We start from the raw sequence: 18,753 nt of genomic DNA on the forward strand, positions 1-18,753 counted from the left end.
AGCTTGTGCAAAATTTGACTCAAGCACAAGAAGACCTCAGAATATCTGCTGATAAGGTGTGTGCTTTAGAATGCTCCCACGCCTCTCTTAAAGCTTCCCACAGCTCCACCTTGGCTGAAAATAAAGAGCTAAAAAATGAGATCGCTGCTTAGGAAAAGGATTATGAGATCCTTGAAGAAAAATCTGATGTTGAGGCAAGTTGGGATTTTTTGAATTCCCGTCGTGATACCCTACTTGAAGCTGGCCAAGAAAACTTCAACCTGGAGTTGGAGTTAGCTAAAATCAACGAAACCATTGAAAAAGCTCAACAAACTCAGGACTTCCCTTCTCCCGTGGATGAAGTTCCCGTGGCTGAAGCTCTCATGAATGATGAAGTTGATACGAGTATCATGACTATTTCAAACCAGATCGAGCCCATTGCTGCAAGCCAAGTTGAAGCCGCGCCTGCTGGTGCACCTGCCCAAATTGAGCCTGCTGCTATCGACATTCCTGCCTCAATACCACAAACTTCTCAGTGACCAGTTTTAATCATTCAAATGATTTTATTTTTGTTTTGATTTTGGAAGATTGTAATCAAACCCTTAACTTCATTTGAGGGTTGATTTTAGGAACATCAATCCCCAAGTCTTTTAATGGGGTAATCTAAACAATTTCGTAGTTTTATGACTAAGTTCGAACTTAGTCTTAGATTTTTTTTTTTACATATTAAGAAGTTTTTTATCTTAACCTTCTGCTTGCTTTATTCTCGCCTTTATTTTTAAGGACTTACAGAATAATTTGCATTTTTGTTTTCCAAAAAATGCTTCTGTTAACCTCATGATTAATTTAAACATGAGTTTTATAAAAGAGGGCCCTTTTATATTCCAATACTTAATGAAGAAGACGTCTCAACTTCATAATGGTATTATCATACGACAAAAGAAATAGGAATACACATATTTCTCTGAAATAACTTTGACAAGTTTTTATTTTTGAACCTTGTCTAGTTTCGAATAAAACTTAACATGTATTTGAATTACATCTATAACTTTCTCGTAACTGTTTTTCTTATAACAGATTTAAAAGAAGAATAACAGACACAAGGTTTTTCCTTATAACCCGTTTTAGTACATAGACTTTACCCTAACTATAGTGAGGTTTTTCTTTGGCCTTAGCTCGTGGCTTTATGACTTTTACTCTACACTTGACTCTTTCAGGCTTGATTTTTCCTTAATCTTCTTTGTCTTCTTTATACACATGTCCGTGTATATTATGTAGTCCCCCAAGTGTTTGAGTGTTGAAGTATGAAGCCTCGAGCACTTGATAGTTTCTCTCGTTTGGTCCTTTTCCTGAAAATGAAAAACATATGGGACTCGGAGGGACGATTATAGATGAAGACTGCATAACCCGTTTGCATTTCTATCAGAATAATTGGAACCTTAGGCCAGGAATTTTAGGTTACTCCATGTGCCTTACAGGTCATGACTCATCATTTAGTACGGGTTAGCGTTTTGCCTATCATCTAAAATCGTTAGTAAAATTTTAACAATTCAAAAATAAAATTTAAAATGGTTATACCTGACCGTGGGTTTTCCTTAGAAATAGTATCTCTTTAAATGAACAGCATTCCAATGCGAAGGTAGTATCTTGCCATCCATTGTCTCCAGTTCATATGCTCCTTTTCCTGCAACGTTACGCACTCTGTAGGGTCCTTCTCATGTTGGACTTAATTTCCCTATGTTAGCTACCTTTCTAGACTAAAAAACCTTTTTAAGCACGAAGTCCCCAATTTTGAAGAATCTGAGGCGTGCTTTTCTATTGTAATATTGTTCTATGACTTGCTTTTGTGCTGCCATTCTTATTAAAGCAGCTTCTCTTCGCCCCTCGAGTAAATTTAGGTTGACCCGCATCTCCTCGTCATTAGATTCTTGTGTCGCCTGTGTGAACCATGTACTTAGTTCCCCTATCTTAACTAGAATTAAAGCCTCAGCTCCATAAACCAATGAGAACAGTGTTTCACCTGTACTTGTTTTTTCAGTTGTGCGATATGCCCATAAAACTCCAGGTAACACTTCAGGCTAGTTTCCTTTTGATTCCTCTAGTCGTTTCTTTAAATTGTTGATAATGACTTTGTTCGTTGATTCTGCCTGTTAATTACCCACTGGATGATAGGGTGTTGACGCAATCCTTTTAATTTGCCAGCTTTGAAAAAATTCCGTGATCTAAGCTCTAATAAACTGAGGACCATTATCACATACGATCTCATTTGGTACGCCAAATCGACATATGATATTTAGCCAAATAAAGTCTCTGACTTCCTTTTCTCACACCTGTTTGAATGCACATGCCTCTACCCATTTAGTAAAATAATTAGTGAGAACAAGCAAAAATTTTACCTGTCCTTTTGCTTGCGGTAATGGACCTACTATATCCATTCCCCATTTCATAAATGGCCATGGCACAATGACCGGATGTAATAATTCCGCAGGTCTATGCATATTGTTACCGTACCTCTGGCATTTATCACATTTGGCCACGAAACTTTCTGCCTGCTCTTCCATTTCAGGCCAGTAATAACCTTCCCTAATTAAGGTTCTTACTAGTGATCTTCCACCTGCGTGATTCCCGCAATGACCCTCGTGTATTTCTCTGATTACATACTCTGTTTGCGAAGGTCCAAGGCATCTTGCTAAGGGTCCACTGAACATTTTACGATATAGATTGCCTTGTTTTAAGCAGTACCGAGCGGCCTGCCTTCGAAGCGCATAAGCCTTTTTCTTGTCATTAGGGACGGTTCCACACTGCAAAAAAGCAACAATTTCGTTCCTCCAATCCCAGGTTAAGTTATTAAAATTTACCTCATTCGAATCAGGATCAAGAACTGAATGAAATAAATGAATTACTGAGGCATTTGCATCGTTTCCCATGTCGGCCGCAAATGCGAGATTTGCCAGGGCGTCTGCTTCAAGATTTTCGTCCCTGGGTATTTTTCAAATTTTCCAATCTTGAAACTATTTTATCAATTCCCGTACCTTTTTCAAGTACTGCTGCATCCTTGCTTCCCTGGCTGTATAAGTCCACAACATTTGATTAACTATGAGTTGTGAATCACTCTTGATTATAATCTGATTTATGCCAAGTTCCCGTGCCAGTTCTAAACCTGCAATCATAGCCTCATATTCTACCTCATTGTTAGTTATGAAATGACATTTAATAGCTTGCCGAATGGTTTCACCTGTAGGTGGTACCAATACTATCCCCAAACCTGCTCCTCTCACGTTAGATGAGCTATCAGTGAATAAAGTCCAAGTTCCTAGGTTAGCTCCATTGAATACCTGTAATTCTTTTTCTGCTTCTAACTGTATTCCCTGACTAAAATCAACCACGAAATCAGCTAATACTTATGATTTTATAGCAGTTCTACGTTGGTATGCAATTTCGTATTCACTTAACTCTATTGCCCACTTAGCTAACCTACCTGATAACTCATGCTTATGTAATATGTTACGTAAAGGGTAGATAGTTACCACAACTATAGGATGACACTGAAAGTAAGGTCTTAACTTTCTAGATGCCATGATTAACGCAAGTGCAAGTTTTTCTAACTGAGGATACCTTGTTTCTGCATCTAACAAAGATTTACTTACGTAATAGATAGGTGATTGTTTACCTTGCTCCTCTCGGACCAAAACAGCACTTACCGCCACCTCCGAAACAACAAGGTAGAGGAGTAGCTTTTCTCTAGCCTTTGGTTTTGCCAATAAAGGTGGATTTGATAAGTACGTTTTCAAATTCCTAAGTGCTTGTTGACATTCCTCATTCCATTCAAAATGATCCTGCTTCTTAAGAGCTGAGAAGAATTTAAAACACTTCTCTAATGATTTAGAGATGAATCTTCCCAAGGCTGCAATTCTCCCTGTTAATCTTTGAACTTCTTTCTTGTTTGAAAGTATGTCAGAGATTTCCTCAATGCTTTAATCTATGCAGGATTTACTTCAATTCCACTGTTAGAAACAAGAAAACCCAAAAACTTGCCTGATGCAACACCAAATGCACATTTTTCGGGATTTAACTTCATATTGAATTTGCGCAAAATTGAAAATGTGTCAGATAAGTGTGATATGTGATTTTTTGAGTACTAATTTTTAACAAGCATATCATCTATATATACCTACATTGTCTTTCCTAAATGTTCCTGAAACATTTTGGTAACTAACCTCTGATACGTTGCACCTGCATTCTTTAGACCAAAGGGTATTACTTTATAACAATAAGCCCCTTGTCTGTTATGAATGAAGTTTTTTCTTCATCTGCCGGATCCATTTTAATCTGATTATAACCTGAATATGCATCTAAAAACTTAACAATTCGTGACCTGCAGTTGCATCAATCAATTGATCTATGTGTGGTAGTGAAAAAGAATCTTTAGGGCAGGCTTTGTTAAGATTTGTATAAACTACACAAACCCGCCACTTACCATTTATCTTTGGAACCACAATAGTATTGGCTAACCAGTTAGGATATTTCACCTCTCGAATGGAACTAATTTTTAGCAATTTTTGGACTTCTTCTTGAATCACCTCATTCTTGAAAATTCCCTGCTTTCTTTTCTTTTGATTCACAAGAGGATATAACAGATCTTCATTTAGTTTATGAGTCATCACCTCCGGTGGTATTCCTGTCATGTCAGAGTGGGACCAAGCAAAGCAGTCCATGTTAGTTTTCAAAAATTCAATTAACTTACCTTTCATTCCTTGGTCAGGATTAGCTCCGACATAGACTTTTTTTATCAGGCCATTGAGCGAATAACACGACAGGTTCTAATTCCTCTATCGTTGTTTTGATATCTTCATTCTCTTCTGGTTCTTGAATGGTATCAGGCCTTGAGTCTACATCTGTTCGCGCTTGTTCAGTTGAGGTTTGTGTTGTGATGTCCCCAACTGCCTTCTGTGATTGTTGTTTGCCTCCACTTCTCGTGCTTGTATCTGCAACAGAGTTAATAGCCTGGACATATGTTGATCTCCGCGAATTTGACAAATTCCCCATGGCGATGGAAATTTGATAACTTGACGCAAAGTTGAAGGAACAACATCCATTTCATGGATCCATGGTCTCCCCAGAATCATGTTGTAAGCCATCTTCATGTCTACTACCTGGAACTTTGTATCTTTGACGACCCCTTCAACAAAAGTGGTGAGTGTTACCTCTCCTTTTGTGACGACATTGGAATTATCAAATCCAGATAGAGTATGTGCCTTTGGTATTACTCCATCTTCAGCTTGCATCTCACATAGCACTCTTAACAAAATAATGTTCACGGAACTACCTGGATCAATCAAAACTCGTTTCATATTAGTATCATGCACAATTAAAGATATTACCAGTGCATCGTTTTGAGGGATTAATACGCCATATGTATCTGCATCATTGAATGTAATATTGCCTTCTTCTAGAACATGCGACACCCGTTTCCCTTGGATAATAGTTACTTTGGAAGTTTTGTTAGCTGCAGTATATGACACACCATTGATGTCTTCACCCCCACTTATAACGTTAACAGTTCTTTTGGGAGAAGGTGGTTTTGGAGGCTCCTACCTGTTCTTCATGTAAGCTTTCTTGCCTTTCTCGCTGAACAACTCAGTAAGATATCCTTGTTTTAATAAATGATCAACTTCACTTTGTAAAAATCTGCAATCTGCTGTTTTATGCTCGTGATCATTATGAAACTCGCACCAATGGTCAGGGTTGCGCCTGTTTGGATTCGATCTCATTTCCTTGGGCCATCAGACCTTATCTCCCATGCTTCTCAAAATAGCTACGAGCTCGGAGGTGCTGACGTTGAACTTGTAACCTCCGAATCTCGCTTTTAAATTTCTATCATCATCCCGTGACTCATAGTTGTTTCGCTCGTTCCTAAATTTTGATGAAGAACCTGATTCTCTGTTTCTTGATCTGTGATCATGCCTTTGATTATCCTGTTTTGACCGCGAGTCTTTCCCCGCAGGTCCCATATAGGGCTCGTACCTATTTTTACCGGATCATTTTTCATTCTCTGCACGTCTTAAACGTATACTTTCCTCTTTTTGAGATCGGGGAATAATATCTTCCTCAATCCTCAACTTCGTGCTATACCTGTTATAAACATCATTCCACATTGTAGTTGGGAATTCTCGAAGGCTTTCCTTGAGTCTCCTCGTAGCTTTCGAGCTTTTTTCATTCAAATTGCTTGTGAAAGCTATAGCTGCCCAGTTATTGGGTACACGCGGCAATGTCATTCTTTTGCATTGAAATCTGTCCACGAATTCTCTAAGCAATTCTGAATCTCTTTGCTTAATTTTGAAAATATCCTCCATTATTTTTTCCACTTTTTGGGCTCCCGAGTGTGCTTTGATGAAAGAATCTGCAAGCTCAGCAAAAGAATTTATAGAATTTTCAGGCAAAAGGGAATACCATGTTAGTGCTCCTTTGGTGAGTGTTTCACCAAATTTCTTGACTAATACCGATTCGATCTCCTGCTTAGTCAAATCATTGCCTTTTATGCCCGTTGTGAATGCAGTCACATGGTCTCATGGGTCTGTTGTTCCATCATATTTTGAAATATCAGGCATTTGAACTTTTTTGGAATTGGAAGTGGGGCAACACTCGGCTTCCAGGGTTGTTGCGAATATCTATCCATGTCTACCCCTTTGATTATGGGCGGCACCCCGGGTATCTGCTCTATGCGTTCACTTTGCTCCTTGAGTTGTTTCTGCAAGGTTAGTATTAAATTTTGTAAATCAGAATTAATTACATTACCTGGTTCTCTCTCCTGCGATTTACTGGGAGTTCCACCGCTGCCTGTGTTAACAAGCCCGGAACGAGGGTTTTCTATAGTGTTATTATTTGGAGAAGGTGTGGGTGTTGCAATAGGTAACTGGTTAACAAGCGCCTCAACAACTTGTTGACCTGAGCAGTAATTAATTTCTGCAAAGCTTCATCAACAGTTTCAGCATTTTCAAATTGAGCATACTCGTTTATTTGAGATCCATCAGGAGTACCCTCAAGAGATTGCCGTGGAGAGTCCTGCGAAGTAGGAACTTGAATGTTAATATTTTGTGGGCCTCCCTGACTTTGTTGGTTCTCTTGGTTTCCTAGGGTGTTGTCATTGTTATTCGACATAATTGATGTAACAAGGAAGATCAAGTGAAAAGAAAATAGATTATCAGATTCCCGGTAACAGAACCAATTTGTTTAACCAAAAAATAGACTTTCAGTCAAAGTTAGAATTTAGAAGAACGCAGGTTACTGATAATCAAAAGAATATGTAGAAGAAAGTAATTTAGAGTAAACAGAGTGTAATCAGGAGAAAAACAAGTGAATCAAAGTATATTCCGATTGTTTCTTGCTTTTACAAGTGACCAGATTCCTCCCTTTTATAGGTATCTTGAAGATATGCCTTTCTTCCAAATCATAACGAGGCTATTATGAATAATTAAAGACATTCAATGCTACGTTACACAATCGTTGTAATCAATACAAATTCTCTAACGTATCCAGTATTTAATGCCTGTCGAATTCCGTATCTGCGCTCTTTATTATGGTCAGATCCATTCCTTTTGATAAATGATTTAAATAGGTACGGGCGCTGAATCTTTCAAATGTCCTCCCCCGCCTCTTTATTTGCCTTTGCTCGTTTCTACTGCTACCCGTGCCGCTTGACTAATTATAATTCTTTGACTATTTGATCAGTCCACATGTCTCAATATGTCACTTGCATATATAAATGCAATTTTTCCTAATACAAAAAAGTTAAGAAAAGCGACAATGGAAAGAAAGCAACAACACCAACTAGGTAATGATGAAGGAAAACAAAAGAAGAGAAAACTAAAAGAAATATAAAATACGCATAACAAATAAAGGGGGAAAAAGAAGCAAAACTCCACTGCAACAAGCAACAAGCAACAAAAAATGAAAAACAAATTAAAAAGAGAGTAAATACTAACATGAACATTGTGAGACCCAACAAAGAAGACAACGAAGATGCTAGAGATGGGGAACTGAAGTGAGGGAAAATTCTAGTTCTAGTTCTAGATGAAGAAGAAAAATAAAGAATTTGAGAGTTCGATGAGTGGCCACGTCTATTATAAGCTATGAAAAGTCAAAAATGCCCTCAGATGGTGGACCATCTTCGCTTTTCAATATAATAATAATAATAAATATAAATATAAAATAGAAAACATCTTTGATTGAACATTTTTGCTTAAAAATATTGAGGCTGAGGAGAATTAAACCTACACCTCCCTTAGCAATAATCTTCAACTAAACCATTGCACCAAGGCTCTTCAGCTTGTGGAAAAAATGCTACTCCCTCTGTTTTAATTTATGTGAACCTATTTTTTTTTTGGTCCGTGCCAAAAAATGACCTCTTTCCTTATTTGGAAACAATATACCTTTATACAATGATTTATAGCCACACAAAATTTATATACCTCATTTTACACCACAAGTTCAAAAGTCTTCTATCTTTTCTTAAACTTCGTACCCAGTTAAATGAGTTCACATAAATTGAAACGGAGAGAGTATTAAATAGTACTACTTATATTTTTTTTTATGTAAATACGATATCACTTACGAAATTTTTTGTATATGCCCCTGGTAGCAATGACACGAGAGTTGGTGCTGCGATCATCGCCACTGCTTATATACATGGCATGGATGGCGGTGGAGGAAAATAGGAGACGTAAGTGGCGGAATTAGAATTTAAATGATGTTAACTGTGATATGAGAGAGTTCGTTCTGAAATATATGTCTGAATCAATTTATATTTGTTTCTTGTTAATATATAGAAAATTCGACTTTGAAGCACTCTATTCCCATATGTACTAACTTTTTAATTGAGTGACATATTTACAACTTTTTCTGTTAAAGATTGTGGGGTTCTTTTCTTGTTTGAGCTTAATTGTGAGATTTTGATGGGATTTTTCTGTGAAATAATTGTGGCGTTATTTTCTTGTTTGAGATTTTGAATTAAATTTGATGTTTTTGAAGAGAAATAGACTGATTGTAGCTTTGCCTATGATATTCAAATAGCAGAAACTTAATTATTTTCTGTATTCATTCACTTGTGGAGAGGAAGGAGTAGACTTGTAGGTCAGGAAAACCACAAAAGCCAGACCATAATTTGGTAATGATATTAATTGAGAGAGTCTTACAATGACATAAATGATTCCACCAACCCATGGAATAATCTATAGACCTAAGTGATGATACCTAACCCAATCCGTTAGGTAAGTCAATTAATAATTATTCATTTCCATTTAACTTAATAATACATTAAACAAAGGAATTATTCAAATCTTATATATTTCCCAAGGACTAATAGTACAAATCATGACTTTCTAAGGGTAGAGATTTCAAAACTGATAGGAAACAAATACATCTTCTATTTGAAAAGTACATAAACAGGGTTATATAATCTAAGGCTACCGTGAACAAGAGGCAGCTACAGCAGGAACGCAGGTACACCTTCAAATCCAGCAACCATCGAACGCAGCAACACCGACATCCGAGATCTGCACGCAATGTGCAGGAAGTGCAGTATGAGTACAACCGACCCCATGTACTCAAAAAGTAACAAACCTAACCTCAGGTTGAAAGCAGTGACGAGCTGGAACATAGGGTCGGGTCCAATAAAAATAACCAACAGCAGTTCATACAACGTAAAGCATATAAATAAGGAAATAATTACAGAGATAAGAAAATGTTCAGCTTTTGCACAATTTTCCAAAAATAATTTTGCTTTTCAAGAATAATAGTGAAAACCCAAATTCTTTATTGAAATCATCGAAATTTTTTGAGATAATTTGAAACCTGTAGTTTTCTTGAAAAATACTTTCCACGGTAAATAAAAAATGTTTCATTTCCTTTCCAAATAACAAGTGTGAAATACCACTCCATGCCCACATATGAATGTGTGTAAAAAGTCACGAATGATGTGATACCGTACATCATCATGAGGAAAATGCGTCTCTATGCATGTATGCTAATACCATATATCTCATAGATGAATCATGTACTCACACTCTCAGAGTACTCAACCTGACTATATCAAATTTTCAACTCATCATAATCAACAACTCGATGTTGTATATGGCTCATACGGCCCAGGAAAGATCCATCCCGGAATATATAAATCACTGACTATAAGTCATCCAGTACCAAGAAAACTGGCCAATCCAGCCTCATGGAGAAGATCCATCTCTATACCAAGGGAAGATCAATTATTGAATATAATCAATCGCGCTCACTAGGGGGTGTGTAGACTCCGGAGGGACTCCTTCAACCCAAGCGCTATAGCAAGCCAGTTATGGCATAAATCAATCAGGCCCTCGGCCATACTCAATAATCAATAAAACATGCTACGGCGTGCAGCCCGATTCCATAACTGTCACTCATAATCAGACTCTCGGCCTCACTTAGTCATCAATCTCTCCAGTCTCACCCACGGGCTCACAATGTCATAAAAACTGACCCGGAATAATGATATGATGTATCAATAAGTAACAACTGAGACCGAGATATAATATGAATGTATGAATGTGACTGAGTACTAAATATCAATAAATTCAATGAGATGACAGCAAGAAACGACCACTATGGATCCCAACAATATCAGCATAAAGCCTAAACATGATATCTAGCATGATGTACATCACATTTATCTTATCACATGGTGAAAACACATATATCAATAAAATAGGGCCACTATTCAGTGCCCTTGAAACAACAGAGTCACAACTCACAGGGTGCACGCCGACACGCCCATCATCTAACATGTGCATCATCTCAACATCAATCACGTAACATATAATTTAGGGTTTCATACCCTCAACACTAAGTTTAGAAGAGTTACTTATGTTAAACAAGCCAATTCCGACACCGAGCAAGCCAAGCGATGCTCCAAGAATGCCATTACGCGTGTTCCAACTTCCAAACGACTCGAAACTAATTAAAAACAACTTAAATACATCAAACAATGTTAAAGGAACCAATCCCAATCGAAAAAAGTCGAATCTTTAATCAAAAGTCCAACCTGGGACCGCACCTCGGAACCTGACAAAACTCACAAAATCTATCAACTAATTCAATTACAAGTTCAGCCATACTAGTTTCACTCAAATCTGACTCCGAATCAGCGTTCAAAACTCAAAAATTCATATTATGAAACTTTAGGCCAAAACCCCAATTTCTTCTTTAAAATTCATCAACCAAATGCTTAAATTGAAGATAGATTCAGAAAATATAATCAAATCCGAGTAAAGAACACTTACTCCAATACATATGCTGAAAATCGCCTCGAACATTGCCCAATTCCGAGCTCCCCAACTCAAAATATGTTAAATGAACAAAACTCTTGTTTAACACTATTATACCTCGTTTCTTATGCCACAAGATCTCAAAACTTACTTTTGATACCTCCAATGGATTTCTTGTAAAATTCTAGTCAAGTTAGGCTTTTGAATCACTCCATTTGACCTTATATTGAAGAAGATATGTTGGTTTCAATATTTGAAAATAATACAGATTTTTAAATACGCAGCAATAACAATTTCGTAATTAATTTGTAAAAATCTATCAACCCAATACTTAGTAAAATGACCATAAAATCCTCATACGATGTCCAAATTTGATGATTCTTTTTGCTATGGATCCGTAATTACGATACGGATCTAATGCTTCAATCAAAACAGAAACCGGAGCTCATTTGTTAAATGTGATACCATTTATGCTTGAAGAAACGACGTCGGAACATAAGAAAAACAAGCGCAACACAACCCAAACTTATCTGAAACTCACCCGAGCCCCTCGGCACCCCGTACAAACATACCAACAAGTTCCATAATATAATACGGACCTACTCGAGGCCTCAAATCATGTATAACAACATCAAAACAATGAAATACACCTCAAATCAAACTTCATGAACTTTCGACTTCCAAAACTCATGCTGAAACATATCAAATCAACTCGAAATGAACTCAACTTTTGCACACAAGTCCTAATACATCATATAGAGCTACTCGTGCCCCCAAACTATCGAGAAAATTGTAAATTTTCAAAATGACCGGTCGAGACTTTACATTCTCCCCCACTTAAATATACGTTTGTCTTCGAACGTGCCAAAAGTTGTTCCTAAGCCATCAAACCAATGTGTAACCTTACCATGCACATACCCCGGGGTAATCCCATGTCACCCTATACTATATAGGCCTGACAAGATGACATAACTGAATATCATTACTTCAATCTTAGTCCGTAAACCACAAAATCCAATTTTCGTCATCCGAAATTTACTACAAGACCCGAAATTCGCATCTACACACTATATAAGCCTCAAAAAGTTATATCAAACCATAACCACAACCCAAGATGTAATCACCCGATATACCACACGACTCACATACTCGTAGCAAAATTTCTAATCATAGTAGCTGTTCAAAATAACCCAATACCGGTAATAAACCTCATGTCAAACAAAGCCTCGTTCTAACACCTTCATATACTGCCAATGATGAAACACACATAAACTCGTAACCATTCGTTAGACCAACAAGTTGTGGAACTCCCTCTCCTTTGATAGGAACTATAGCAAATTTCTAAGCCGACTTTCGATATCATCCTTCCAACCATGCTGTAATCAAATTCTGATAGTATCCATTCTAGGTCTAATGACCTCATCTCATCCAACACGACCACTTTGGTGACATAACATATCAATACAATCTAAAACCATAACCTGTGCAATCCGTGCACCCAATAGCAACATTCCAAATGTACTAAAACATGAAAAAAGGACAACAAACAAGAGAACCATCCCACCAGCTTAACAAGTACCATCACAACACCATGCTAAGAGCCTAGCACACACCGTAGAATCAAAACACACGAATCCAACACAAAGGATCATATCTCAACATAACTTCGCTGCAATGCGCGACCCTATCCAAACGCTGCTCCATATTATATACCTCAAGCCACCTGCTCAAAAATCCATAACCACTCGAAATTCGACATCAAGTACCCAAAGTGCATTACCATAACCACAGAGAGAAAATAACACAATACCACCATCCGCAAAGAACATAGCCAACGCGCAATCAATCATTCAACACCCAAATACCCATCTCGCTAAAATTCCGCTATAAATCCTGAATAAAACTGCACCGTGTGTGTATGTAACCAACGAATCACAATTCCTCGTAGCATAGTAGAGTAACTCACAGATCATTTCAGAACAAAAATAAGCTCAACAACAACCAAATGGCACATCCCTCAGCAACAGCTGTATGGAACCAACCAATCCGACCCGGTGTAAAACACACATCCTCATTGGGCCTACTAGTGGACTTTAAACCAACTCCGATCACCCAAAAATAGATACATAACACTCTGAAAGTCCACAATCACTGAACCATAAAGCATACTATCATCTATCTAGCTTTGGAAACATCCTCACAATCCACAACCACGAAATAATATGTTTCTAAGAACTCCCGTTCTGCAAATTCATAGAACACACGAATCACCTTATCCGATCCCAACTACACCGCTCGAATGTCTAACACATCTCTCACACGGTCATCCCATGAGGAATACCTATATAATTCCTTCATGCCACATAGAAAAATATGAATATCAGCAATCGATCTACCAAACGAGTGCCACAATACTAATGAAGTATTCATAAATCAAAATAGAGTGCCCCTTCTGAAATTTATACTCTCATCAAGCCATATCTAATAGTAATATCATTTATCTAGTCCTCTGAAACCGTCCATGCTGCTTAAGGTTTCATGACCTTCCCTTTAAAATTGAACCGTGACCTTGCACATGTCAATCTCAATCCCAAACAAAACACTGCACATACCATGCCATTATATGAAAAAAATACGAGAACTTCATAATCCGCTCCGAGTCACAAGCAACTACTCACTCAATCAGCTAAGAGCTTTCCATTTGATTTCATCTAGAGAAAATCACTATACATCACATGCTCCTTACGCCAATAGAAAATACACTCCCCTAACCATGGTAGAAACTATTGAGATCTCTTCGTAAGCCATTTGCACATAATTAAGCCATCAGGAGTGAATCTCTCTAACTCAGCCAATCTATGCAGGCCGTCAAAACTCAAGAGTATCGCCATAAAACACCTGTAGAAACTCACTACATCATAAGAATCAGAAGAGCCAATCACATCCGTTACTATGCTGATCGAACCGGTTACCAAGTTGTCCTAATTCTCCGAGTTCCTTTCGACTTGCCTTCAAATTGATACATTTCCTTGCTAGAACACTACTATCCAAAACTTGCCCCACGAACTCTAGCATAGAATCACACCGCCCTAAGGCTTATAAGCCATTGAATTCCCTATTTAAGTATCCCAAAAGTACACAACCAAAATACTTACTCTGAAGAGACTTCCTCCGAATCTAAAGCCATTACCTTCTCCTTTCCCGACATTGATATGTAGAATCCATAATGATATAGAAATGCCACAAGTCTTGACACCATCCAATGTAAATCTCAGTTTCTAGCCGAATAAACATCCTTAAAATTTCCAGTTGTTCCATATAAATCTTAAATCAATTAGAACCATTCTCGAGAGTCATCCACTATACTCAACTCTCAATAACACCGCCCAAATGGACCGAACGACCTGTGCCCTATTAGCACACCAACCCTCTGAGAAGTAATCCACACCTCTAAGCAACCGAGCAAATTTCTACTCCATGAACACTACATCCTTCATGAATAACCAATCAATCATTCCATGATTTTCATATACCCATAGAGTGTAATACAACCCGTATCTAGAAAGTCCCTTACTCGAGTCATCCTCGACCTCAAACTCTATAAGCCATAGCTAATTTACATGTATACCTCAAAATGAACCCAATACAACACACAACTATGCAATCAACCCATCGATAACAGACTCCCCCACTTGGGGCAAAGGCAAGGAATAAAGCATAGGATAACTTATAGTACCCTTACTCTATTGCTGCCAAAACCCCGCACTGAAATTCAACTAAATCCTTCATAAGCTCATGTAACACAACCCATCTAATATATCAGATCATCTACAAATTCTCGCATTCACCCTTGTAACAGTCAAGCCAACTCTCATAATGATCCAAACTCAAATTGCAACACGTATAACTCACTTGTAAAAGAGAACTCGCTATAGAACAACATAGGTATCACACAACCTTAGGACACCTCGCAGGAGATAACCCACATGCTTAGCCTCAAATCGATATCTTTCCACACCATTCCACAATCACAAATACTATGCAATTACTTAATCTTCCTGATTCTGAACTCATCAACAAGACATGAGAATTTAATTCATTCCATAATTAAACAACATGAAAGATCCTCCAATATGCTCATAACTCGATATTATACATCATATCAAGGCAGAAGTCAAGCACCTAATTCACATCTCAATCGCTCTTTTGGTCCAATTCAAACCATATGAACACCTCGCAGCCACATCATACCCATCACGTAGCCATCTAGCCATAAATCCCACTAATAGGGACACTATCAGACATATAAATGCAACACACATGCTTACACAATTACCATGTCTGAGCTCAAGCTATAGTCTAAACCCGACCTCAAGTCCTTGAGACTAGCCCATCATCAACACACAGAAATCACATCTCGCACTTCATCCAGGGAATCACAAGCCGTCGTTGCACAGCAGATACCAAGCGCTCAAGTGAGCATACTAATGCGTCAAAGGAATTCAAAGTATTACGCTTCAAACTAAATCAATGTCACACGATAAGGAAAGAAAGATGGGAAGTATATCCAAAATTCCCTATAGCCTCTCGAATATAGGTATGGACATCATCATACCGATTCGCGAGACGCTACAAGACACTTGCTCATGACATGTACAATCTATGAACCTATAACTCTGATACCAATCTATCAAAATCCAAATCCATTAGTCGTGATGGAACCTAACCCAACTCGATAGGTAAGCCAATTAACAATTATCCATTTCCATTTAACTTAATAATACATTAAACAAAGGAATTATCTAAATCTTATATATTTTCCAAGGACTGGTAGTACAAATCCTAAGCTTCTAAGAGTAGAGATTTCAAAATTGACAGGCAACAAATACATCTTATGTTTGAAAAGTACATAAACAAGGGTTATATAATCTAAGGCTACAGTGAATAAGAGGCAGCTACAGCAGGAATGCAGGTATGCCGTCAAATCCAGCAACCATCGAATGTAGCAACATCGGCATTTGGGATCTGCACGCAATGTGCAGGAAATGCAGTATGAGTACAACCTACCCCATATACTCAAAAAGTAACAAACCTAATCTTAGGTTGAAAGTAGTGACGAGCTGGAACATAGGTCGGATCCAACACAAATAACCAACAACAGTTCATACAATGTAGAGCATATAAATAAGGAAATAATTTCAGAGATAAAAAAATGTTCAGCTTTTGCACAGTTTTCCAAAAATAGTTTCGTTTTTTAAGAATAACAGTGAAAACCCAAATTCTTTATCGAAATCATCAAAAATATATGAGATAGTTTGAAACCTGTAGTTTTCTTGAAAAATCCTTTCCACAGTAAATAAAAAATGTTTTATTTCCTTTCCAAATAACACGTGTGAAATACCACTCTATGCCCACATATCAATGTGTGTAAAAAGTCACGAGTGATGTGATACCGTGCAACATGAGGAAAATGTGTCTCTATGCATGTATGCCATATATGTATGCCAATTCTATGTATCTCATAGATGAATCATGTACTCACACTCTCAGAGTACTCAACCACACTATATCATACTTTCAACCCATCATAATCAACCACTCGGTACTGTATATGGCCCATGCGGACCAGGAAAGATCCATCCCAGAATATATATAAAAAAACTGACTATAAGTCACCCAATATCGAGGAAATAGGGCAATCCAGCCTCATGGAGAAGATCCATCTCCATACCAAGGGAAGATCCATCCCTGAATATAATCAATCGCGCTCACTAGGGGGTGTGTAGCCTCCGGAGGGGCTCCTTTAGCCCAAGCACTATAGCAAGCCAATCATGGCATAAATCAATCAGGCCCTCGGCCTTACTCAATAATCAATAAAACATGTTGCGGCGTGCAGCCTGATCCCATAACTATCAGTCAAAATAAGTCTCTCGGCCTCACTTAGTCATCAAACTCTCCAATCTCACCCATAGGCTCACAATATCATGAAAATTGACCCGGAACAATGATATGATGTATCAATAAGTAACAACTGAGACTAAAATATTATATGAATGGATGAATGTGACTGAGTATGGAATATCAATAAATTCAATGAGATGACAGCAAGAAACATCCACTATGGGTCCTAATAATATCAGCATAAAGCCTAAACATGATATCTAGCATGATGTACAACTCATTTATCTTATCACATGGTGAAAACACAGATATCAATAAAATAGGGCCGCTAATCAGTGCCCTAAAAACAACAGAGTCACAACTCACAGGGTGCACGCCCACAGGGTGCACGCCCACACACCCGTCACCTAGCATGTGCATCACCTCAACATCAATCACGTAACACATAATGCGGTATTTCATACCCTCAGCACTAAGCTTAGAAAAGTTACTTATCTTAAACAAGCCAATTCCGACACCGAGCAAGCCAAACGATGCTCCAAGAATGCCATCACGTCTGTTCCGACTTCTGAACGGCTCGAAACTAATTAGAAACAACTTAAATACTTCAAACAATGCTAAAGGAACCAATCCCAATCAAAAAAGGTCGAATCTTTAATCAAAAGCCACAAATCGGCCGAAAAGCCCAACCCGGGGCCGCACCTCAGAACCCCACAAAACTCAAAATATCATTCAACCCATTCAATTACGAGTTCAACAATACTAGTTTTACTCAAATCCGTCTCCGAATCGGCGTTCAAACCTCAAAAATTCATTTTATGAAACTTTAGGCCAAAACCCCAATTTTTTCTTTAAAATTCATCAACCAAAAGCTTAAATAGAAGATAGATTCAGAAAATATAATAAAAACCGAGTAGAGAACACCTACCCCAATACATATGCTGAAAATTGCCTCGAAAATTTCCCAATTCCGAGCTCCCCAACTCAAAATATGTTAAATGAACAAAACTCTCGTTTTAACAATGTCCTACCTCGTTTCTTGTGCCAAAAGATCTCGAAACTTACTTTTGATGCCTCCAATGGATTCTTTGTAAGATTCTAGTCAAATTAGGCTCTTGAATCACTCCATTTGATCTTATATTGAAGGAGACATGTTGGTTTCAATATTTAAAAATAATGCAAATTTTTAAATACGCAGCAGTGACAATTTCATAATTAATCTAAAAAAAATCTAGCAACCCAATTCTTAGTAAAATGACCATAAAATCCTCATAAAGTGTCCAAATTTGATGATTCTTTTTTGCTATGGCTCGTTAATTACGATACGGATTTAATACTTCAATCAAAACATAAATCGGAGCTCATTTATTCAATGTGGTACCATTTATGCTTGAAGAAACAACGTCGAAACATAAGAAAAACAAGCGCAACACAACCTAAACCTATCCGAAACTCACCCAAGCCCTTCGACACCCTGTACGAACATACCAACAGGTCCATAATGTAATACGGACCTACTCGAGGCCTCAAATCATGAATAACAATATCAAAATGACGCAACTCACCTCAAATCAAACTT

At 37.7% G+C, this 18,753-nt stretch overlaps 1 long non-coding RNA gene across 1 annotated transcript; it reads right to left on the reverse strand.

Moving 5' to 3' along the window:
* Positions 1 to 886: 886 nt before the first annotated feature.
* On the reverse strand, positions 887 to 8,085 carry LOC138886555 (uncharacterized). The gene is made up of 3 exons (XR_011405580.1): positions 7,962 to 8,085; positions 1,558 to 7,041; positions 887 to 1,328 (listed from the first exon to the last, which is right to left on the reverse strand). It is a non-coding gene; the product is annotated as an uncharacterized lncRNA (long non-coding RNA).
* Positions 8,086 to 18,753: the final 10,668 nt, after the last annotated feature.

The sequence above is a fragment of the Nicotiana sylvestris genome, chromosome 2 (genome assembly GCF_000393655.2).
Source record: "Nicotiana sylvestris chromosome 2, ASM39365v2, whole genome shotgun sequence".
Lineage (NCBI taxonomy): Eukaryota > Viridiplantae > Streptophyta > Magnoliopsida > Solanales > Solanaceae > Nicotiana > Nicotiana sylvestris.